General features: G+C 50.2%; 1 long non-coding RNA gene across 1 annotated transcript in view; it reads left to right on the plus strand.

Moving 5' to 3' along the window:
- LOC138353697 (uncharacterized) overlaps positions 1–25,945 on the plus strand; it is a 932,825-nt gene that overhangs the window by 321,816 nt on the left and 585,064 nt on the right. Inside the window, exon 2 of the long non-coding RNA XR_011223275.1 lies at positions 8,351–8,381. This is a non-coding gene — a long non-coding RNA (uncharacterized lncRNA). The remainder of the gene's footprint in view (positions 1–8,350; positions 8,382–25,945) is intronic.

The following is a 25,945-nucleotide window of genomic DNA, read 5'->3' on the forward strand; positions in this document are numbered from 1 at the left end:
AGCAGGGGTCCTGTACACTGTGGTGCTGGTCAGCAGGGGTCCTGTACACTGTGGTGCTGGTCAGCAGGGGTCCTGTACACTGTGGTGCTGGTCAGCAGGGGTCCTGTACACTGTGGTGTTGGTCAGCAGGGGTCCTGTACACTGTGGTGGTGGTCAGCAGGGGTCCTGTACACTGTGGTGCTGGTCAGCAGGGGTCCTGTACACTGTGGTGCTGGTCAGCAGGGGTCCTGTACACTGTGGTGGTGGTCAGCAGGGGTCCTGTACACTGTGGTGCTGGTCAGCAGGGGTCCTGTACACTGTGGTGTTGGTCAGCAGGGGTCCTGTACACTGTGGTGTTGGTCAGCAGGGGTCCTGTACACTGTGGTGTTGGTCAGCAGGGGTCCTGTACACTGTGGTGTTGGTCAGCAGGGGTCCTGTACACTGTGGTGTTGGTCAGCAGGGGTCCTGTACACTGTGGTGCTGGTCAGCAGGGGTCCTGTACACTGTGGTGCTGGTCAGCAGGGGTCCTGTACACTGTGGTGCTGGTCAGCAGGGGTCCTGTACACTGTGGTGTTGGTCAGCAGGGGTCCTGTACACTGTGGTGTTGGTCAGCAGGGGTCCTGTACACTGTGGTGTTGGTCAGCAGGGGTCCTGTACACTGTGGTGTTGGTCAGCAGGGGTCCTGTACACTGTGGTGCTGGTCAGCAGGGGTCCTGTACACTGTGGTGCTGGTCAGCAGGGGTCCTGTACACTGTGGTGTGGTCAGCAGGGGTCCTGTACACTGTGGTGCTGGTCAGCAGGGGTCCTGTACACTGTGGTGCTGGTCAGCAGGGGTCCTGTACACTGTGGTGCTGGTCAGCAGGGGTCCTGTACACTGTGGTGCTGGTCAGCAGGGGTCCTGTACACTGTGGTGCTGGTCAGCAGGGGTCCTGTACACTGGTGGTGGTCAGCAGGGGTCCTGTACACTGGTGGTGGTCAGCAGGGGTCCTGTACACTGTGGTGCTGGTCAGCAGGGGTCCTGTACACTGGTGGTGGTCAGCAGGGGTCCTGTACACTGGTGGTGGTCAGCAGGGGTCCTGTACACTGGTGTTGGTCAGCAGGGGTCCTGTACACTGTGGTGCTGGTCAGCAGGGGTCCTGTACACTGGTGTTGGTCAGCAGGGGTCCTGTACACTGGTGCTGGTCAGCAGGGGTCCTGAACACTGTGGTGGTGGTCAGCAGGGGTCCTGTACACTGGTGCTGGTCAGCAGGGGTCCTGTACACTGTGGTGCTGGTCAGCAGGGGTCCTGTACACTGGTGTTGGTCAGCAGGGGTCCTGTACACTGTGGTGGTGGTCAGCAGGGGTCCTGTACACTGTGGTGTTGGTCAGCAGGGGTCCTGTACACTGTGGTGTTGGTCAGCAGGGGTCCTGTACACTGTGGTGCTGGTCAGCAGGGGTCCTGTACACTGTGGTGTTGGTCAGCAGGGGTCCTGTACACTGTGGTGGTGGTCAGCAGGGGTCCTGTACACTGTGGTGTTGGTCAGCAGGGGTCCTGTACACTGTGGTGGTGGTCAGCAGGGGTCCTGTACACTGTGGTGGTGGTCAGCAGGGGTCCTGTACACTGTGGTGGTGGTCAGCAGGGGTCCTGTACACTGTGGTGGTGGTCAGCAGGGGTCCTGTACACTGTGGTGGTGGTCAGCAGGGGTCCTGTACACTGTGGTGGTGGTCAGCAGGGGTCCTGTACACTGTGGTGGTGGTCAGCAGGGGTCCTGTACACTGTGGTGGTGGTCAGCAGGGGTCCTGTACACTGTGGTGGTGGTCAGCAGGGGTCCTGTACACTGGTGTTGGTCAGCAGGGGTCCTGTACACTGTGGTGGTGGTCAGCAGGGGTCCTGTACACTGTGGTGGTGGTCAGCAGGGGTCCTGTACACTGTGGTGCTGGTCAGCAGGGGTCCTGTACACTGTGGTGTTGGTCAGCAGGGGTCCTGTACACTGTGGTGGTGGTCAGCAGGGGTCCTGTACACTGTGGTGTTGGTCAGCAGGGGTCCTGTACACTGTGGTGGTGGTCAGCAGGGGTCCTGTACACTGTGGTGGTGGTCAGCAGGGGTCCTGTACACTGTGGTGGTGGTCAGCAGGGGTCCTGTACACTGTGGTGGTGGTCAGCAGGGGTCCTGTACACTGTGGTGGTGGTCAGCAGGGGTCCTGTACACTGTGGTGGTGGTCAGCAGGGGTCCTGTACACTCTGGAACAATATGTAGTAGTGTTGAAATACACTACGAGGGCCACAGCCGTGTATTGTACAAACTGAAACAAAAGTATAGAGTAAGTAAACCATATACATTGTCACACATTGTCAGTCTTCCAGCTGGTTTAAGCGTTTGTGTTTTGCTCGAAACGCTGTGTGTATTAGTGGCTGAAATATGTTGACCAGACCACACACTAGAAGGTGAAGGGACGAAGACGTTTCGGTCCGTCCTGGACCATTCTCAAGACGATTGTGGCTTTAGGTATTGTGTGTACTAGCTCTTATCTTGAAATCCAACAATATGTTTGTAACTCATCTTGTATGTATGTACTTTTACTTGAATAAACATTATTATTATTATTATTATTATTATTATTATTATTATTATTATTATTATTAATTCCATTATTTCTTACAATAATAATAACTCGATGTAATGGATTTGTGGTGAGGGTCATTAATTTTCCTGAAGATGACAGATTTCGGAAAAATATTTCTTCTGTAAAGAATAGGAATTGCCTCGTTGCATACAGCTTGAAGATCAAGTTATTTTGAGATTTATCTCAAAATCCTGGCAATCTGAACAGACCTGAACAGATCTGAATCGACCTGACCTGAACAGACCTGACAGGACTGAACAGGGACAATCAGAGAACACTGTATAAACATCAGAGGTCCGCGGTTGTTCAACGTCCTCCCAGCGAGCATAAGAAATATTGCCGGAACAACCGTGGACATCTTCAAGAGGAAACTAGATAGTTTTCTCCAAGGAGTGCCGGACCAACCGGGCTGTGGTGGGTATGTGGGCCTGCGGGCCGCTCCAAGCAACAGCCTGGTGGACCAAACTCTCACAAGTCAAGCCTGGCCTCGAGCCGGGCTTGAGTAGAACTCCCAGAACCCCATCAAGCAGGTACCCCAGACCGGGTTTTGGATATGCCAGTAGTCACAGAACCCGCCTCAGGCTTCTCTCTGTAACAGCTCTACGTTTCTATATGGTATATGATGTTCACTTTTACAAATGTATATTGGCACTTAAGAGGCACTCCCACACTGACGGCACTCATTGACGTTCCTGCCAGGCGACATAGCTGGGTACAGGAACACACAGTGTGACACAGCTGGGTACAGGAGCACACAGTGTGACACAGCTGGGTACAGAAACACACAGTGTGACACAGCTGGGTACAGGAACACAGTGTGACACAGCTGGGTACAGGAGCACACAGTGTGACACAGCTGGGTACAGGAGCGGACAACTCCTGACTCCTTGTCAGCAGCCAGAGAACTTTCTCTTCCCAGAATTCATGGTAAGCTTTACCCACTAGTTTTTTCTGGAGCCCGACCCGACAGTCGGCTAACAACCAGGTTTCCAATTACTGCTGGGTGAACAGGGGGGGGGGCGGACAGTTACGGTTTGGTGCCTAGTAAAGCCTTCCTAGCCAGAGACTCGAACCCAGACCAGATTACCTGTGAGGCACGAGGCAAGTGTGCTACCACTGGTTACGAACACAATGATTACAAATTCATTACTTAGATCACAACCTAATCGAACTTCAGACAAGCATAGACAATAATCCTGCGTCCAAGAGCAGGAGCAGTAAATTAATTTCTGATATTAATGAACCCATCTAATCAGTTTATTAAGCCGAGACTAGCAGAAGTAAGCTGGGAAGAACAGTTAGATAATACAAATCTAAATCAGTGCCTCAAGAAAATTGGCAAGGTAGGACTAGACATGTGCTAAACTTGCATACTACTTAACAAAAAAGAGAAGATGCAAATAGGAACGAGATCAACGTCTTCTTCATAGCCGAAGAAAACCAACATGAGAAGAACTTGAACGCCCCCCCCCCCCCTGTCCCAAGCACGACACGGAGGTTATGGTCGAGAAATAATTCAGGTAAAGCTACAAGAATCACGTCAAGTCGAGGAGAGGCAGAGACAGAGCAAAAGGCCGTCAGTGAAACAGAGAGGAACCCAAAATACTTTTTATCTTGCGCAAAATCTAAAACCAAATCTGCATCTACCATTGGGCCCTTGGGGCAAGGGGGAGGGGGGAGGGGGGAGTTTTCACAGGTGAGAAAAAAGAAATGAGTGAAATCCTCAGTATTCGAATCCTCAGTATTCCATGAATCCTCAGTATTCCATGAATCCTCAGTATTGGAGTGAAATACTGAGGATACAACACTATTCTATTTTCAGTGATCCCCTGAACACACGGAAGATCGATAAGCTAAATGAATTCCTGAAAAAAAAAACCACTGAAGTTGCTATAGGCAACACGCCCACCCACTCTGCTGCAGGCTCACATTTCTGGGATTCTATATTCATCAAAAACTACAATCATGGGCCCTAAACATTATTTCGAGAAGGAGGCTACATACTAGTGTTATCCCCGACACTTAAAACAGCGGAGACCCATCCGTCAGACTGCGAGCAGCTGCCTCATAACAGCCTGCTTAACCAGACCATCAACCAGAAGCCTGTCTGATCCCGGGTCGCAGGGACATGATCTCCAGAACCAAAACAAGGTAAAGTAAGGTAGATGCCCCACGAGGTGCTGCCATAGTACCGCTGAGTTACCTAGACTGCTAGTTCACGGGGTTCATTAAGCATTTTGTTAATCATTCGTAAATTTGTTAAACAAATATATCTTGAATTCTACTAGCTGTTTAATGTAAGAAAAGCTTGGGGTGCAGAGGACTAGAAGCGCAGGGAACAGAGGAGATTGTTAATGTAAACTGCTAGGCATTAGTAGATGACAATGTATCAAATGCAGATACAGAAAAAGAAAATGCGGAATAGAACCAGTGAAGAGCAGAGGTGCCATAGGCACAATCAGAGAACACTGTATAAACATCAGAGGTCCGCGGTTGTTCAACGTCCTCCCAGCGAGCATAAGAAATATTGCCGGAACAACCGTGGACATCTTCAAGAGGAAACTAGATAGTTTCCTCCAAGGAGTGCCGGACCAACCGGGCTGTGGTGGGTATGTGGGCCTGCGGGCCGCTCCAAGCAACAGCCTGGTGGACCAAACTCTCACAAGTCATGCCTGGCCTCGGGCCGGGCTTGGGGAGTAGAAGAACTCCCAGAACCCCATCAACCAGGTATCAAGAGAAAGGAATAAATGTTAAAGAAGAATGCCTTTGGAGTTTAGACCACAAGTTTGCGATGGTAATGAACAGAGACTTAGACTGCGATACATTATACTAGCTTAACACTCTCCGTCTTAAGGCAATTAATAAGTAACAGACTCAGTAACGAGACAAGGCACTTGCTTTGCATTTCAGAAATGATGGCACTCATTTCACCTGGATCATGACACTCTCGCCGGAACCCCGGATACCATTTTGGAGGATATAAGGAAAATCCAGGAACAAGGAGCAGCCTTGGGCTTCATTCTCAATGCATCCAAACGTGAAATAGTCTCCCTCAACCCGGACATCACTGACCAAATAAAAACTGTTCTTCCAGACATTCTCCTTTTCGACCACCTGACTGCACCCTCCTGGGTGCCCCCATTGGCCCATTAGTAATCGAGAAGGTCCTGGATGCAAAAATCAATGACCTATGGAGAATGCTGAACAGGATTGACAAGATTGATGCACAGGATGCTCTCTTCCTCCTCACAAGATGCCTCTCTCCCTAAGTTGACTTAATTTCTGAGGGGTTCTCCATCCGACAGCAACTCTAAATTAAATGTGTGACACCCTTCTGAGTTGCCATGCTGGTGAAAGCCCTGAACCTCCCGTTGGACGACTCTCAATGGGAGCAAACAGTCCTCCCTGTACGACTCGGCGGCCTTTGTGTCCACACAGCCTCCCAGAGTGCTCTACCAGCCTTCCTTTCCTCTCATGCATCGTACAACCTTGTAAGAGATATCCTACCAGAACCCCCGAGTTACTCTGCAGGGATACACGATCCTGCTTTCACTGAATGTTCAAATCAGTGGGATGCTCTTGCAGAACCAGCACCCTTCATAGATCCAACAAAAAAACACACAGTCCAGCTGGGACCACCCACTAGTGGAAAAAATAGCTCATGGCATGCTCAGCATTGCAACATCAGACAAGGAGAAAGCACACCTCGGAGCAGTGCGTGCCCCCCACGCAGGGTGCTTCCTTCTGGCAGTACTCATGTCAGCAACAGGCACGCGTCTAGATCCAGAATCCCTTTGTGTAGCAGTGGCTGTAAATCTGTACTCCCTTGAGCGCAGGCGGGAGAGATACATAATAATTTACACATGGAAAATAATTGAGGGGGCTGGTCCCAAACCTGTACACAGAAATAACACCACATGAGACCAGAAGACATGGCAGGATGTGCAGAATACCCCCGTTGAAAAGCAGAGGTGCAACAGGTACTCTGAGAGAGAACTATCAACATCAGAGGCCCGAGACTGTTCAACACGCTTCCACTACACATAAGGGACATAACTGGCCGTCCCCTCACAGTGTTCAAGAGAGAACTGGATAAGCACCTCCAAAGGATACCTGATCAACCAGGCTGTGACTCATACGTCAGGCTGCGAGCAGCCGCGTCTAACAGCCTGGTTGATCAGTCCAGCAACCAGGAGGCCTGGTCGACGACCGGGCCGCGGAGACACTAAGCCCCGGAAGCACCTCAAGGTAACCTCAAGGTGGCCCTCCGCCTTGGTGCCCCAATTTACACTGAATACAAGTGTATTTGCAACAGGGTAGAAGCAGACTAATATGAACTGCATGTGTTTCACTGTGGAAGCTCCACGGGCTGGCATGCATGACACAACGAGGTTAATGACATCGTGGCGCTTTGCCTCAGCTCAGTGCCTAGCAGGGAGAGAACCCCGCATCCTAGGGGACCAGGATGACCCTTCACTTCACCCAGTTGGCATCACAATATTTCCCTGGAAGAGGAGCAAACAGTTGGTGTGGGACTACACATGTGTATCCACCCTGGCTGACACTTGCATACACTTCCATGTTGATCAAGCAGGTGGGGCGGCCAACCACTGAGAAATAGCAAAATCAGTCAAATACAGGCGATTGGACGGTCAATACACCTTTGTTCCCATAGCGTCTGCGACACTTGGCCCCTGGGGTAGGAGCGCCTTGGGATTTCTCAAAGAATTGGGTTCCAGGCTCGTTAACATCCGAGACGTAAGGGATGCCAGTGTATTGTTTCAGCCGCTTCAGTGTGGTGATCCAGAGGGGAAATGCCTGCTGCGTCCTCTGTTCCTTTCCGGAAGTCAAGGATCTCCAAGAGATCGATAACGTTTAAACACTCGTCTCTACATAAATTATATATATGTAGCTAACAAATCCAAACACAAACACCTATTCCAAACACCATCTAGCCCAACCTATTACTGTCTAGCCAATCTAAATATGCTGTATGACAAAAAATTAATGAGTTCCCAGGCCAGCATTTATTGAAAATAGGTCAACCTGGCGGTTAATGACGCATGATTACCTTTGATCACTTTAATATATATATATATACCCAGAGAACGAAATCTGACATGTTCAGTTCTCCAGCACCCCCTCGCTCTCCCCACTCCACCCGTCCCACGCACACGGAGAACAATATGGCCTTCTACAGTGTCATTTTCTTCTGGTTCCTTAACAGCTATAGTAAGATTTCGGAGTGACTGGAGGCTCTTACCGATGCATCTGGTCGAGGACACTTAAGTTGACCTCGTAAGGTACCTCACCGGGTTTGGTCGTGTCTCCAAGACACCCGTGTCCCTGGAGAGCCGTGTCTCCAGGGACACGGGTGTCCCTGGCGAGCCGTGCCTCCAAGACACCCGTGTCCCTGGCGAGCCGTAGTCTCCAGGGACACCCGTGTCCCTGGCGAGCCGTAAAGCAAGCACACGCTAATCCGTCGGTGATGACAGGATTTCTCCCAAGGTTGTCAGTGCTCGGGAATGCATTAAGGAACGCGCGATCTGAATCATCCGATGGTCTCGAAATTGCGATTTTCTGCCGAGATTCTGTTCCTCTTATTATGCGTATTGGGTCTTGTTTGTGTGAGTTATACGGGCTAATTTTTTGTATAATTTGGGTCAGTTTTATACATTATGCGGGGCTAATTATATACATGTTGGATAATTATATACATGTGCGATAATTATATGCATGTTGGATAATTATATTAATATTTTTTGCAGGTGATTGACTGGAAAACGTGATACACAAAAGGTAAAGTCAAGTTGAGGTTGTGGTGTGTTAGCTAATTATAGGACCTCTCTTTTGTGTGCTAATTATAGGACCCCTCTTTTGTGTGCTAATTATAGGACCACACTTTTATGTGCTAATTATAGGACCCATCTTTTGTGTGGTAATTATAGGACCTTTTTTGTGTGCTAATTATAGGACCTCTCTTTTGTGTGCTAATTATAGGACCCCTCTTCTGTGTGCTAATTATAGGACCCCTCTTCTGTGTGCTAATTATAGGACCACACTTTTGTGTGCTAATTATAGGACCCCTCTTTTGTGTCCTAATTATAGGACCCCTCTTTTGTGTGCTAATTATAGGACCTCTCTTTTGTGTACTAATTATAGGACCCCTCTTTTGTGTACTAATTATAGGACCCCTCTTTTGTGTGCTAATTATAGGACCCATCTTTTGTGTGGTAATTATAGGACCTTTTTTGTGTGCTAATTATAGGACCACACTTTTGTGTGCTAATTATAGGACCCCTCTTCTGTGTGCTAATTATAGGACCCCTCTTTTGTGTGCTAATTATAGGACCTCTCTTTTGTGTGCTAATTATAGGACCTGTCTTTTGTGTGCACAAATTATTAGTTCGATTCATTATGAGAACTAATTTGCATACTGGTTCCGTAGACAGTTATGCGTTTCGTGAAGTCTAATTCTATGCATCAAAATTTGCTAATTGTGTAAGCTAATTGTATGTATTTTGGGCCAAATATGTATTTTTTAGCTAATTACATGTATTTTGAGTTAATTGTATTATACAAGCTTATTATCACGTATTATGTAGGCTAATTAATTGTGTGTTATGTGGGCTAATTAATTATGTGTTATGTGGGCTAATTCTTAATGTATGTGTAGGATTATCATGCCCATAGGCCTACTCTTGAACATCATAAATACATATACACATTTCCTGTTCTTTGTGAATGTTTTGTCGTTCGAACCTAATAGCCAGAACTTGCACTAATAGGCCTACTTGGCAAAAATCTCGTTTCTGTAGGCCTAATAGCGAATGAATTTTTATTTGTAGGTTTTCCTCTCCTCCCCCCCCCCCCCCCCTCTCCCCAACCACTTCCATTCTTTTAATGTAACGAGCAGATTGTATTTATAATTTTTTTAGGCCTATTTTTGCCTAAGTTTGGAAGACATTTAAGAATATGTATATTTAGGCATGTTTAGATCCCTCAGTGTTCAAGAGAGAACTTGATAAACACCTCTAAAGGATACCTGATCAACCAGGCTGTGACTCATACGTCAGGCTAAGAGCTGCTGCGTCCAACAGCCTGGTTGACCAGTCCAGCAACCAGGAGGGCCTGATCGAGGACCGGGCCGCGGGGACGCTAAGCCCCGAAACCATCTCAAGGTAAACTCATTGTAGGTTAATATCTGGTTAATATGTTTGTTTAGCCTCTATTTCATTAGTCCATAATTATTTTTTTTAATATCTTATCAGTGCACATGTTTAATTATATTGAAAGAATTTATCAGTTAGTCAACACTGGCTTGTTATGTAGTGTTTACACATATTTATAGTGTAGCTTTACTCTTAGTTAACTACGTGTTACTGTAGGTGTTGGGTGATATGTTGCATGTGTTGGTTGTATATGTAGGCATACATATGCATACATAGACGCGATAAAACACCTAAATTATTGGGATCGTCCCAAAATTTTCCAAATGTACTCACTAGAAAGGAGACGAGAGATACTAAATAATATACACGTGGAAAATACTGGAGGGACAGGTCCTAAATCTACACAGTAAAATAACAACGTACTGGAGTGAACAATATGGAAGAAAATGCAGAATAGAACCAGTGAAGGGCTTGGGGGAGTAGGAGAACTCCCAGAACCCCATCAAGCAGGTAGGTGTTGCGTGGTGTGTGGCAGTGCCAGCAACAGCAGTGCCACCAACGACAGTGCCACCAACAACAGTGCCACCAACGACAGTGCCACCAACAACAGTGCCACCAACGACAGTGCCACCAACGACAGTGCCACCACCAACAGTGCCAGTATGAGTGCCAGCAGCAACAAGGGGCTCAGCGGGTCCATGACCCCAACTCTTGCCCATCCCTCCGGCTGCCTGGGACGTGACGCCTCATTAATGAGGGTGTGTGGGGCATGTGAGGTCACGACCGTACCCAGCCCCCTGGGCATTATGGGACATCACCAGCCCTCTGCCCTTCTCCCTCGCTTACACTCCTCCCTGACCCAGGTGGCTCCCACCTCACACCTGCTCACCCAGGTGGCTCCCACCTCACACCTGCTCACCCAGGTGGCTCCCCCCTCACACCTGCTCACCCAGGTGGCTCCCACCTACCTTGAGGCTACCTTGAGGTGCTTCCGGGGCTTAGTGTCCCCGCGGCCCGGTCGTCGACCAGGCCTCCGGGTTGCTGGACTGATCAACCAGGCTGTTAGACGCGGCTGCTCGCAGCTTGACGTATGAGTCACAGCCTGGTTGATCAGGTATCCTTTGGAGGTGCTTATCCAGTTCTCTCTTGAACAATGTGAGGGGTTTGCCAGTTATGCCCCTTATGTGTAGTGGAAGCGTGTTGAACAGTCTCGGGCCTCTGATGTTGATAGTTCTCTCTTGAACACTGTGAGGGGTCGGCCAGTTATGTCCCTTATGTGTAGTGGAAGCGTGTTGAACAGTCTCGGGCCTCTGATGTTGATAGAGTTCTCTCTCAGAGTACCTGTTGCACCTCTGCTTTTCAACGGGGGTATTCTGCACATCCTGCCATGCCTTCTGGTCTCATGTGATGTTATTTCTGTGTGCAGGTTTGGGACCAGCCCCTCAATTATTTTCCACGTGTAAATTATTATGTATCTCTCCCCAACCCGTTCTCGCAAATTTAATAAGTCAATATTGACTTATTAAATATGTGCATAGGTGACATACTTAACATAATAGTTTCCCTTGAAAAGCTTCATAGAAAACACCGACCTTACCTAACCTACTTAGTATGTTAAGATAAGCATGTTATTGCTTCGTAATTACAATTATTACCTAACCTATAATAGGTATAGGTTAAGTAATAATTGTAATTACGAAGCAATAAGATGCTTATCTTAAGATACTAACAAGGTTAGGTAAGGTCGGTGTTTTCTATGAATCTTTTTAAGGGTATCTATTATGTTAAGTATGTCACCTATGCACGTAGTTAATAAGTCAATATTGACTTTACGAATTTGCGAGAACGGGTTGCTCTCCCGCCTGCGCTCAAGGGAGTACAGATTTAGGCTCTTTAGTCGGTCCCAGTAATTTAGATGTTTTACTGAGTGGATTCTAGCAGTAAAGGATCTCTGCACGCTCTCTAGGTCAGCAATTTCTCCAGCTTTGAAAGGGGCTGTCATTGTGCAGCAGTACTCCACTCTAGAGAGCACTAGCGTCTTGAAAAGTATCATCATCGGTATAGCATCTCTAGTGTGAAAAGTTCTTGTTATCCAACCTGTCATTTTTCTTGCAGTTGTGACGGCTACTTTATTGTGTTCTTTAAAGGTAAGGTCTTCCGACATGAGTACACCCAGATCCTTTACATTGCCTTTTCGTTCTATGTTATGATTTGCCTGAGTTTTGTACGTGGTTTCTGTTTTTATATTTTCAATTTTTCCGTAGCGCATGAGCTGGAACTTATCCTCGTTAAACACCATATTATTTTCTGTAGCCCATAGAAAGACCTGATCTACATCTGATTGGAGGTTTGCCGTGTCCTCTATGTTGCCAACTCTCATGAAAATCCTAGTGTCATCTGCAAAGGATGATACAGTGCTATAGGTTGTGTTCTGGTCTATGTCCGATATGAGGATGAGAAAAAGTACTGGAGCAAGCACAGTACCCTGGGGGACTGAGCTCTTCACGGTTGATGGGCTGGATTTTATTTTGTTGACTATTATACATTGGGTTCTGTTGGTCAGGAAATTGTAGATCCATCGACTTATTTTCCCGGTAAATCCTTTTGAACGCATTTTATGTGCAATAACACCATGGTCACATTTATCAAAAGCTTTTGCGAAATCTGTGTAAATTACATCAGCGTTTTGTTTGTCTTCCATAGCATCTAATGCCATATCATAGTGGTCCAGCAACTGCGACAGGCAAGAGCGCCCTGTTCTGAAACCATGTTGTCCGGGGTTATGGAGATGCTGTGATTCCATGTATTTTGTGATCTTACTTCTTAGCACTCTCTCAAAAATTTTTATGATGTGCGATGTTAGTGCTATCCGTCTGTAATTTTTTGCCTCTGCCTTATTTCCTCCTTTATGGAGTGGTGCTATCTCTGCTGTTTTTAGTATGTCAGGGATAACGCCAGTATCTAGGCTTTGTCTCCACAGTATGTGAAGGGCCTGCGATAGTGGTTTCTTACAGTTCTTGATGAATATGGAGTTCCAAGAATCCGGGCCTGGTGCAGAGTGCATAGGCATACTGTTTATGGCTTCTTCAAAATCTAGTGGGGATAGGGCGACGTCTCCACCTCACACCTGCTGACCCAGGTGGCTCCCACCTCACACCTGCTGACCCCAGGTGGCTCCCACCTCACACCTGCTGACCCCAGGTGGCTCCCACCTCACACCTGCTGACCCCAGGTGGCTCCCACCTCACACCTGCTGACCCCAGGTGGCTCCCACCTCACACCTGCTGACCCCAGGTGGCTCCCACCTCACACCTGCTGACCCCAGGTGGCTCCCACCTCACACCTGCTGACCCCAGGTGGCTCCCACCTCACACCTGCTGACCCCAGGTGGCTCCCACCTCACACCTGCTGACCCCAGGTGGCTCCCACCTCACACCTGCTGACCCCAGGTGGCTCCCACCTCACATCTGCTGACCCAGGTGGCCCTCCCTTCACACCTGCTGACCCAGGTGGCCCTCCCCTCACACCTGCTGACCCAGGTGGCCCTCCCCTCACACCTGCTGACCCAGGTGGCCCTCCCCTCACACCTGCTGACCCAGGTGGCCCTCCCCTCACACCTGCTGACCCAGGTGGCCCTCCCCTCACACCTGCTGACCCAGGTGGCCCTCCCCTCACACCTGCTGACCCAGGTGGCCCTCCCCTCACACCTGCTGACCCAGGTGGCCCTCCCCTCACACCTGCTGACCCAGGTGGCCCTCCCCTCACACCTGCTGACCCAGGTGGCCCTCCCCTCACACCTGCTGACCCAGGTGGCCCCCCCCTCACACCTGCTGACCCAGGTGGCCCTCCCCTCACACCTGCTGACCCAGGTGGCCCTCCCCTCACACCTGCTGACCCAGGTGGCCCTCCCCTCACACCTGCTGACCCGGGTGGCCCTCCCCTCACACCTGCTGACCCGGGTGGCCCTCCCCTCACACCTGCTGACCCAGGTGGCCCTCCCCTCACACCTGCTGACCCAGGTGGCCCTCCCCTCACACCTGCTGACCCGGGTGGCCCTCCCCTCACACCTGCTGACCCAGGTGGCCCTCCCCTCACACCTGCTGACCCAGGTGGCCCTCCCCTCACACCTGCTGACCCGGGTGGCCCTCCCCTCACACCTGCTGACCCGGGTGGCCCTCCCCTCACACCTGCTGACCCGGGTGGCCCTCCCCTCACACCTGCTGACCCGGGTAACCCTCCCCTCACACCTGCTGACCCGGGTGGCCCTCCCCTCACACCTGCTGACCCGGGTGGCCCTCCCCTCACACCTGCTGACCCGGGTGGCCCTCCCCTCACACCTGCTGACCCAGGTGGCCCTCCCCTCACACCTGCTGACCCGGGTGGCCCTCCCCTCACACCTGCTGACCCGGGTGGCCCTCCCCTCACACCTGCTGACCCAGGTGGCCCTCCCCTCACACCTGCTGACCCAGGTGGCCCTCCCCTCACACCTGCTGACCCAGGTGGCCCTCCCCTCACACCTGCTGACCCGGGTGGCCCTCCCCTCACACCTGCTGACCCAGGTGGCCCTCCCCTCACACCTGCTGACCCGGGTGGCCCTCCACTCACACCTTCTGACCCGGGTGGCCCTCCCCTCACACCTGCTGACCCGGGTGGCTCCTAAGAGTCAGGTTTGGTGTTATGTTAAGCCCCAGGTGTTTTTCACTTGTTATAGGGAGATAGTTCCCCTTCATCGTGTACTGTCCTTTTGGTCTCCTAGCTGACGCCTGTTTCCATTTCAATCGCCTTACACTTGCTGGTGTTGAATTCCAGTAGCCATTTCTCTGAGAAACTGTGCTGCCTGTTTAACTTGCCCTGGAGAATATGACAATCCTTATCTGCCACAACTCTTCTCATTAATTTTGCATCGTCTGCAATCATTGATATATATATATGACACAACTCCTGTTGATAGGTCGTTTACAAGAATGGGACATAGCAGCGCAGCGCCCATCATTAAGGTGTTCCCGTTGAAAAGCAGAGGTGCAACAGGTACTCTGAGAGAGAACTATCAACATCAGAGGCCCGAGACTGTTCAACACGCTTCCACTACACATAAGGGGCATAACTGGCCGACCCCTCACAGTGTTCAAGAGAGAACTATCAACATCAGAGGCCCGAGACTGTTCAACACGCTTCCACTACACATAAGGGACATAACTGGCCGACCCCTCACAGTGTTCAAGAGAGAACTATCAACATCAGAGGCCCGAGACTGTTCAACACGCTTCCACTACACATAAGGGACATAACTGGCCGACCCCTCACAGTGTTCAAGAGAGAACTATCAACATCAGAGGCCCGAGACTGTTCAACACGCTTCCACTACACATAAGGGACATAACTGGCCGACCCCTCACAGTGTTCAAGAGAGAACTATCAACATCAGAGGCCCGAGACTGTTCAACACGCTTCCACTACACATAAGGGACATAACTGGCCGACCCCTCACAGTGTTCAAGAGAGAACTATCAACATCAGAGGCCCGAGACTGTTCAACACGCTTCCACTACACATAAGGGGCATAACTGGCCGACCCCTCACAGTGTTCAAGAGAGAACTATCAACATCAGAGGCCCGAGACTGTTCAACACGCTTCCACTACACATAAGGGACATAACTGGCCGACCCCTCACAGTGTTCAAGAGAGAACTGTCAACATCAGAGGCCCGAGACTGTTCAACACGCTTCCACTACACATAAGGGACATAACTGGCCGACCCCTCACAGTGTTCAAGAGAGAACTATCAACATCAGAGGCCCGAGACTGTTCAACACGCTTCCACTACACATAAGGGACATAACTGGCCGACCCCTCACAGTGTTCAAGAGAGAACTATCAACATCAGAGGCCCGAGACTGTTCAACACGCTTCCACTACACATAAGGGACATAACTGGCCGACCCCTCACAGTGTTCAAGAGAGAACTATCAACATCAGAGGCCCGAGACTGTTCAACACGCTTCCACTACACATAAGGGACATAACTGGCCGACCCCTCACAGTGTTCAAGAGAGAACTATCAACATCAGAGGCCCGAGACTGTTCAACACGCTTCCACTACACATAAGGGGCATAACTGGCCGACCCCTCACAGTGTTCAAGAGAGAACTATCAACATCAGAGGCCCGAGACTGTTCAACACGCTTCCACTACACATAAGGGGCATAACTGGCCGACCCCTCACAGTGTTCAAGAGAGAACTATCAACATCAGAGGCCCGAGACTGTTCAACACGCTTCCACTACACATAAGGGACATAACTGGCCGACCCCTCACAGTGTTCAAGAGAGAACTATCAACATCAGAGGCCAGAGACTGTTCAACACGCTTCCACTACACATAAGGGACATAACTGGCCGACCCCTCACAGTGTTCAAGAGAGAACTATCAACATCAGAGGCCCGAGACTGTTCAACACGCTTCCACTACACATAAGGGACATAACTGGCCGACCCCTCACAGTGTTCAAGAGAAAACTATCAACATCAGAGGCCCGAGACTGTTCAACACGCTTCCACTACACATAAGGGACATAACTGGCCGACCCCTCACAGTGTTCAAGAGAGAACTATCAACATCAGAGGCCCGAGACTGTTCAACACGCTTCCACTACACATAAGGGACATAACTGGCCGACCCATCACAGTGTTCAAGAGAGAACTATCAACATCAGAGGCCCGAGACTGTTCAACACGCTTCCACTACACATAAGGGACATAACTGGCCGACCCCTCACAGTGTTCAAGAGAGAACTATCAACATCAGAGGCCCGAGACTGTTCAACACGCTTCCACTACACATAAGGGACATAACTGGCCGACCCCTCACAGTGTTCAAGAGAGAACTATCAACATCAGAGGCCCGAGACTGTTCAACACGCTTCCACTACACATAAGGGACATAACTGGCCGACCCCTCACAGTGTTCAAGAGAGAACTATCAACATCAGAGGCCCGAGACTGTTCAACACGCTTCCACTACACATAAGGGGCATAACTGGCCGACCCCTCACAGTGTTCAAGAGAGAACTATCAACATCAGAGGCCCGAGACTGTTCAACACGCTTCCACTACACATAAGGGGCATAACTGGCCGACCCCTCACAGTGTTCAAGAGAGAACTATCAACATCAGAGGCCCGAGACTGTTCAACACGCTTCCACTACACATAAGGGACATAACTGGCCGACCCCTCACAGTGTTCAAGAGAGAACTATCAACATCAGAGGCCAGAGACTGTTCAACACGCTTCCACTACACATAAGGGACATAACTGGCCGACCCCTCACAGTGTTCAAGAGAGAACTATCAACATCAGAGGCCCGAGACTGTTCAACACGCTTCCACTACACATAAGGGACATAACTGGCCGACCCCTCACAGTGTTCAAGAGAAAACTATCAACATCAGAGGCCCGAGACTGTTCAACACGCTTCCACTACACATAAGGGACATAACTGGCCGACCCCTCACAGTGTTCAAGAGAGAACTATCAACATCAGAGGCCCGAGACTGTTCAACACGCTTCCACTACACATAAGGGACATAACTGGCCGACCCCTCACAGTGTTCAAGAGAGAACTATCAACATCAGAGGCCCGAGACTGTTCAACACGCTTCCACTACACATAAGGGACATAACTGGCCGACCCCTCACAGTGTTCAAGAGAGAACTATCAACATCAGAGGCCCGAGACTGTTCAACACGCTTCCACTACACATAAGGGGCATAACTGGCCGACCCCTCACAGTGTTCAAGAGAGAACTATCAACATCAGAGGCCCGAGACTGTTCAACACGCTTCCACTACACATAAGGGACATAACTGGCCGACCCCTCACAGTGTTCAAGAGAGAACTGTCAACATCAGAGGCCCGAGACTGTTCAACACGCTTCCACTACACATAAGGGACATAACTGGCCGACCCCTCACAGTGTTCAAGAGAGAACTATCAACATCAGAGGCCCGAGACTGTTCAACACGCTTCCACTACACATAAGGGACATAACTGGCCGACCCCTCACAGTGTTCAAGAGAGAACTATCAACATCAGAGGCCCGAGACTGTTCAACACGCTTCCACTACACATAAGGGACATAACTGGCCGACCCCTCACAGTGTTCAAGAGAGAACTATCAACATCAGAGGCCCGAGACTGTTCAACACGCTTCCACTACACATAAGGGACATAACTGGCCGACCCCTCACAGTGTTCAAGAGAGAACTATCAACATCAGAGGCCCGAGACTGTTCAACACGCTTCCACTACACATAAGGGGCATAACTGGCCGACCCCTCACAGTGTTCAAGAGAGAACTATCAACATCAGAGGCCCGAGACTGTTCAACACGCTTCCACTACACATAAGGGGCATAACTGGCCGACCCCTCACAGTGTTCAAGAGAGAACTATCAACATCAGAGGCCCGAGACTGTTCAACACGCTTCCACTACACATAAGGGACATAACTGGCCGACCCCTCACAGTGTTCAAGAGAGAACTATCAACATCAGAGGCCCGAGACTGTTCAACACGCTTCCACTACACATAAGGGACATAACTGGCCGACCCCTCACAGTGTTCAAGAGAGAACTATCAACATCAGAGGCCCGAGACTGTTCAACACGCTTCCACTACACATAAGGGACATAACTGGCCGACCCCTCACAGTGTTCAAGAGAAAACTATCAACATCAGAGGCCCGAGACTGTTCAACACGCTTCCACTACACATAAGGGACATAACTGGCCGACCCCTCACAGTGTTCAAGAGAGAACTATCAACATCAGAGGCCCGAGACTGTTCAACACGCTTCCACTACACATAAGGGACATAACTGGCCGACCCCTCACAGTGTTCAAGAGAGAACTATCAACATCAGAGGCCCGAGACTGTTCAACACGCTTCCACTACACATAAGGGACATAACTGGCCGACCCCTCACAGTGTTCAAGAGAGAACTATCAACATCAGAGGCCCGAGACTGTTCAACACGCTTCCACTACACATAAGGGGCATAACTGGTCGACCCCTCACAGTGTTCAAGAGAACTGGATAAGCACCTCCAAAGGATACCTGATCAACCAGGCTCTAATTAATACGTCAGGCTGCGAGCAGCCGCGTCCAACAGCCTGGCTGACCAGTCCAGCAACGGAGGAGGCCTGGTCGGCGACCGGGCCGCGGGGACGCTAAGCCCCGAAAACACCTCAAGGTAAGGTAACCACCACACATCCTGTACTGCACCATCACCACACCATCTTGAGGTTACCTTGAGTGGGTTCCGAGGATGGATGTTCCCGCGGCCTAGCCTCTGACTGCCCTCCTTGCTAGTGGAGTGGTTAATCTGACTGTTACATGGCACTAATCGCACTCTGATGAATGAATCACAGCCCGGTTGATCAGGTTGGAGGTGTTCATAAAGTTCCCTTTTGAACACTGAGAAATCAGCCAGTTATGCCCCTTATGTTTAGAGTGAGAGTGTTATGTCTTGGACCCTTGATGCTCATAGAATTGTCTCAGCATTCCTCTTTCTTCTCTGCTTTTCAACGCGGTAATTTTGCACTTCCAGCCATGCCTCCTGGTCTCGTAAGGAGTTATTTGTGTGTGCAAATTTAGAATCAGTCACTCTAGTATTTTCCATATGTAAATTATTCTCTCTTCGCCTGTACTCTATAGAGAAGAATTTAATATTTTAAGCGGTCCCAATAATCTAGATGTATTGGATGGAGTCCGGCATTTAAAGATCTTTGCATGTTCTCCAGCTTAGCAATTTCTTCAGCTTTGATTGTGACTGTTATGGTACCAGTAAGACTGTTCCACCCTAGAGAGAACTAGTTAGTGGCTTAAAAATACCATCATTGGTATAGCATCTCTTGTCTGAAGGGTATTTTTCATGTAGTTGTGACAATTATTGTTCCCTAACACTAAATCCTCCCAGAACCTTCCCCATCACACACAAAAGGAACTAATAGTAAGTGAGACATGAGAGAGAGAGAGAGAGAGAGAGAGAGAGAGAGAGAGAGAGAGAGAGAGAGAGAGAGAGAGAGAGAGAGAGAGAGAGAGAGAGAGAGAGAGGGGGGGGAGGGAGAGAGAGAGGGAGGGAGGGAGAGAGAGGGAGGGGAAGAGAGAGAGGGAGGGGAAGAGAGAGAGAGAGAGAGGGAGGGAGAGAGAGAGGGAGGGAGGGAGAGAGAGGGAGGGGAAGAGAGAGAGGGAGGGGAAGAGAGAGAGAGAGAGAGGGAGGGAGGGAGAGAGAGAGGGGAAGAGAGAGAGAGAGAGAGAGAGAGAGAGAGGGGGGGGGGGGAGAGGGGGTGCAGAAGCCCTTGAAGCGTGTGTGTGTGTAGAGTGTTGTGAGGGGTGGTGAGTGAAGCCCCACACTGTGCCCCACGGTGTAATGATAGTGGTAATGAGGCTTTACTGCCACCCAACACGGTATTAGTGCCTCACACCCTCCCTTCCCCTCCATACCCACCCCGTCCTCCAGTAATGACAGTACTTGTATCAACTCTTCCTCACACCCTCTTCCCCCACCCCCTCTGTACCCAGCCCGTCCTCCCCCCCCCCCCCCCAACCATAGAAGGGAAGTTTAGAAGTGGGGAATACAGTGAGTTATGAAAGCTGTCCGCCTTGCTGACACGACTTGCTTCCTCCCCCAATAATTTTCCAATTATTGGGGGAGGGATTTCTGGTTAGTATTTCATCTGGGAATTATGTACTGTGGGGCTGGTTGATACCTGGTTGATGGGGTTCTGGGAGTTCTTCTACTCCCCAAGCCCGGCTCGAGGCCAGGCTTGACTTGCGAGAGTTTGGTCCACCAGGCTGTTGCTTGGAGCGGCCCGCAGGCCCACATACCCACCACAGCCTGGTTGGTCCGGAACGTCTTTTAGAAAACAGTCCAGTTTTCTCTTTCTAGTGGGCTGGGTTTTCATCTAGTAAATCGCGCCTCTTGGGCCACCAGCTGTGGGAGTGGGGCGTCTCATCTTGGGCCACCAGCTGTGGGATTGGAACGTCTCATCTTGGGCCACCAGCTGTGGGAGTGGGGTGTCTCATCTTGGGCCACCAGCTGTGGGAGTGGGGCGTCTCATCTTGGGCCACCAGCTGTGGGAGTGGGGCGTCTCATCTTGGGCCACCAGCTGTGGGAGTGGAACGTCTCGTCTTGGGCCGCCAGCTGTGGGAGTGGAACGTCTCATCTTGGGCCACCAGCTGTGGGAGTGGGGCGTCTCATCTTGGAGTAATCATTCTAACATTGGGTCCTCTAACATTTCGATGGTGTTCCACACCCTGATGGCTTGGTGCTGCAGTCTGATGTTTAGTGGCTGTATGTTCAGGAGTTCGTGGAGCTCCTGGATTGTCTGATCATATGGTGGACGGTGTTTTGCTGCTCTCCTTAGCGCCTTATTTCCCACTGCTTGCAGTTTCTGCATGTTAGTTTTCTTTATGGTGTGTAGTGGTAGTGGGGGATACTCTAGATGCGGCCGAAATAGAGCCTTATATAGGTGGATCTGAGGCTTTGGAGTCTCCTCAGTTTTCCTAAGGCTGCTTTGGCTTTGTTTAGTCGGTCCCTTACGTAAATTGTTATCCCTGTTCTATTGATCATGAGTCCCAGTATTCTGCCGACCTCCGCATATTGGACCGGGCGGTTGTCAAGGATAATGGGGTCCGGGTTGCTTTTTGTAATGTGCATTATCTGGAACTTTTGCTTGTTTGTGCTAAGTTTCCATTGTTTCTCAAAGTTGTTTATGAATTCAATTGTTCCTGCAGCTGACACCTCTTTTTTTGCCCCCTTGACCCCTCCTCTCTCTTCCCTTGACCCCTACTCTCTCCTTCTCTCTGACCCCTTACCCCTCCCGCCCTCTGACCCCTTCCGCCCTCTGACCCCTTCCCCCTCCCGCCAGCTGACCCCTTCCCCCTCCCGCCAGCTGACCCCTTCCCCCTCCCGCCAGCTGACCCCTTCCCCCTCCCGCCCTCTGACCCCTTCCCCCTCCCGCCAGCTGACCCCTTCCCCCTCCCGCCCTCTGACCCCCTTCCCCCTCCCGCCCTCTGACCCCTTCCCCCTCCCGCCCCCCTTCCCCCTCCCGCCCTCTGACCCCCTTCCCCCTCCCGCCCCCTTCCCCCTCCCGCCCTCTGACCCCCTTCCCCCTCCCGCCCTCTGCCCCCCTTCCCCCTCCCGCCCTCTGACCCCCTTCCCCCTCCCGCCCTCTGACCCCTTCCATTCTCCTGACCCCTGCCTCTCCCCTCCGTGACCCCCCCCTCCCCCAGCTCTACGTCCGAGCCACCTGTGCTGCTTTTATCCCCCAAGTGGCATTCGCTTTATTCCTACCACTGATCTATTTTTTGTTGTGTGTAGGGGGGGAGGGGGGGGGAGGCAGGCTCTTGTGCCAGCTGCAAGTGGTTCCCCACGTGCCTCCAGGCCCTCCCCTCTCCGGCGTGGGGTTCTCCCCCCCCCCCCCACTTCCTCCGTCACACTATTCTCCTCAGCCGGCCCTCTCACCCTACCCTACCCACCCTCTCGTCTCACCCTACTCTCCCCACCCTACCCTCTCACCCTAATCTACCTGTAACGGGGGGGGGGAATGAAAGGAAAAAATGGAATAATGAGTGAAGGGTTTGGGGTGAGGGAGGTGGAGAGGAGGGAGGAGTCAGGAGTATTGGGAGCAGCGAGGAGTGTGGTCAGTTGAAAAGGAAAGTTTGAAGAGAGGCGGAGGAGAGAGAGAGAGTAGGAAGTAGAAGTAGATAGGTAGAAGTAGAAGAGAGAAAAGGACTGCCACCATCCATCCATACAAGACAAGGAATGGAACTTATCTGTACAAGCTGTACTTGTCTGTACTTTAAGCTGTTATCATTTGATAACATGTATCATATATTATCTGCTGTAAGCGTGGACTCATACTCTTAAGTCGGTGAACTTAGGAGTGCTACTCGCTCTACTTTGCAATATATCAGAAAAAAAAAGATCTAGGGAACACAAAGTCAGATTAAAAAGTAAGTTAATCAAGTATGATAATTCAAGCAGTTTAACTTAATGTTCACTATGTCAGGATTACTATACAATATGAGCCGTTACACAAGACTTTGAGGACACTACAGCTGTCTGTCTCTGATAATCACTCAACACCTCAAGTTTCCTGGAAACACGAAATAAGTGAGCTTCACGCTCAACTCGCCGAGGACTGAGCCTAATCTGGATAGAGAGGGGGTGGAGGGGGTTGACAGGCAGAGGGTTGAGAGGGGTTGAAGGGGGTTGACAGGCAGAGTCCCCACCCAGCCTGACAACCTGGACTGGCTGCTGTTCAATTGTTCAGCCTCTGTTCTGTTCTCTGGCGATGCTGTGCTATCCTCCCGAATGTACAGTTCCCTGGGTATTTATTGCTAATCCGGGAGCTAAACTCCGCCCACACGTAAGATAGCATAAGGCTTTCTACTAAGCACACCTTAACCAGCAGCTTGTTTGATGGAAAGACACCACCAACCGTCGGCTATTATCGGCTTAGCAGAAGCAAGGTCACTTCACACGACCTGACCCCTGGTCAACTTGTGGCCATTAACACTGTAGAGGTGTGAGTTCTTAATTACTATGTCCAGACAACCTGGCACCTCTCGAATATCTTGCCTGGCTGACTCATGTTGTCAGGTGTATGTACATAATAAATACAAAACATTTTTATGGTGTTACAAAAACACCCTGGCCTCCCTACCATCCCCACCCTACCCACTCACCGTACCCTCCCTGCCCTGCCCTCCCCACCCTCCCGTATCCCCCTACCCTCCCCACTCCCCCTACCCTCTTTGCTACATTTCCATTGGAGCGGTTGGCCGTCCATCCAGTGGTCGCTATCAGTGTTCCCGGCCATTGTTGCTTATCGCTCTTTACACCCCCTCCCTCACCCCCCTCCTCTCTCTCTCTCTCCCTCTCCCCCCCCTCCCTCTCCCCCCTCCCTCTCCCCCCTCCCTCTCCCCACCCCCTCCCTCTCCCCCCCCTCCCTCTCCCCCCATCCCTCTCCCCCCATCCCTCTCCCCCCCTCCCTCTCCCCCCTCTCTCTCTCTCTCTTCCCCTCTTTCTCTTCCCCTCTTTCTCTTCCCCTCTCTCTCTTCCCCTCTCTCTCTTCCCCTCTCTCTCTTCCCCTCTCTCTCTCTTCCCCTCTCTCTCTCTTCCCCTCTCTCTCTCTTCCCCTCTCTCTCTCTTCCCCTCTCTCTCTCTTCCTCTCTCTCTCTCTCTCTCTCTCTCTCTCTCTCTCTCTCTCTCTCTCTCTCTCTCTCTCTCTCTCTCTCTCTCTCTCTCTCTCTCTCTCTCTCTCCCTCCCTCCCTCCCTCCCTCCCCTCCCTACCCCCCATCTCCCTACAAACAAGACAAAAGTTTACTCTCATCACAAGCGGGGATAAAATGAAGAACTACAAATTAATGGTGTAACGCTTGAATGGGTTGACCACTATCGGTACCTTGACGTCACTGTCGGCTCTAACAAGGGAAAGAAAGAGGAGCTCAACCAACTTACAGGAACATGCAAAAGACGACTCGGGGCACTGAAAGCTATGACCTGGAATGGACATGGAACCTCAATTGCTGTGCTTAAAATGATGTACACAGCCTATGTACGCTCCGTCATAGACTATGCCGCACCAGTACTGTGCACCTACTCCCAAAGCGACATGAAAAAACTTGAAAGCACACAAAATGAAGCCATGACAATCATTCTTGGAGTCCCAGGAACTGCCAAAACGTCCAATCTACGAGAGTTGTTGTTCTTCTCCAGTGTTAAAAGCAGAATTCAGAAACTGAAGGCTTAGCTTGCAATTAAGATCGCCATAGATCCCTAGTACAGTGATATTGCCAAGAAAAAAACGAGTTCTGTGCTACTTTCAAGGGGAAACAGGAGAAGCAAAAAATGGCATCACAGGTCAGACTACTACCTCGAAGAACTTCACCTGCTTGAGCAAGCCCGTGAGCTCCTGCCTGTAGAGAGGTTACCTCCCTGGGAGGATGACTCATGCAAGATCATCAGTGAAATGGCAACGAAAAAATCCAACATGATACCACAAGAAATGAGGCACAAGTATCCGAAGGAAATCTATAAAGAAGCCGGAAATGAGTGAGATCAAATCTACACTGACGGGTCATCTAACCCTGTCAATGGCAGGGCTGGTGCAGCACTGTAATTAAGAATAATGCCTTAAAACGAGGAAATGAAGGAAAAGTCCTTATTGAGAACTATGCCTCTTCAACACAAGCTAACTGCCATTGTTATGGCGTTAAGATTCCATGAACGAAGCACTGATGGTGCAGTGATCTGCACTGATTCTAAAGCTGCGCTACGAAGCCTTACTAAAAATCGGGCAGAACATCTTGAGATAGTCGCTGAGGTCAAGAGAGCTGTGAGAGTACTAACCAATCAGGGAAGAGTCGTCAAGTTTCTGTGGTTCCCCTCCCATGTTGGAATATGTGGGAATGAACGAGCAGATGTGCTGGCTGCTGAAGGCGTTGAAGGAGACCATATTGAATACTTCATACCTAAGACTCTACTACAAATTAGAGGTATTATCAGGCAACATCACCGTGACAAGGTAACTGAGGAAAGCAGGAGAGAAGAACAAACCAGTGAATCAGTACGCTGGTACAACATGGTTGCAGTTGGCAAGCCCAATCATTATGGCCGAAGAGGTGGTGGCCGCGGGAGAGAATCGGTAATAGCAAGAATCTTGGATACAAATATCCATGGAGACTCGGGATGGAAACAACAGTTGAGCAGAGAAGTTGCAGAATCTGTGGTGAGAGTGATGGACACCGCCTTGAACACTACCTGAGAGATAGTGAATATCTAAAAGTCATTAGAAATATGTGTAGAATAATAAACCCCACATTGTTTGAGTTAGGAAAACACTATCTTGTCAAATATAGATACTGTTCTTAAAAGATTCCCCCGTCTTGCACCCGCAAGATAACATAAGATGAAGTTAAGAGTAAAGTTAAGAGTTGACAAATGTTAATCTTTTTGTTTGATAAGCTGTTCACTTTAAGCAGTTAAGCAAGTCCCAGCTGTGTATGGGAACAAGTGACAGGATGAACAACCCAGCGGGTTTTCTTCCTATTGGGGAGTGTTATACATGCTGCTATTGCGTTATGTCCACTCACATGATGAGTGGCGCTGCCCAATACTGTC

Source organism: Procambarus clarkii, chromosome 59 (genome assembly GCF_040958095.1).
Source record: "Procambarus clarkii isolate CNS0578487 chromosome 59, FALCON_Pclarkii_2.0, whole genome shotgun sequence".
Lineage (NCBI taxonomy): Eukaryota > Metazoa > Arthropoda > Malacostraca > Decapoda > Cambaridae > Procambarus > Procambarus clarkii.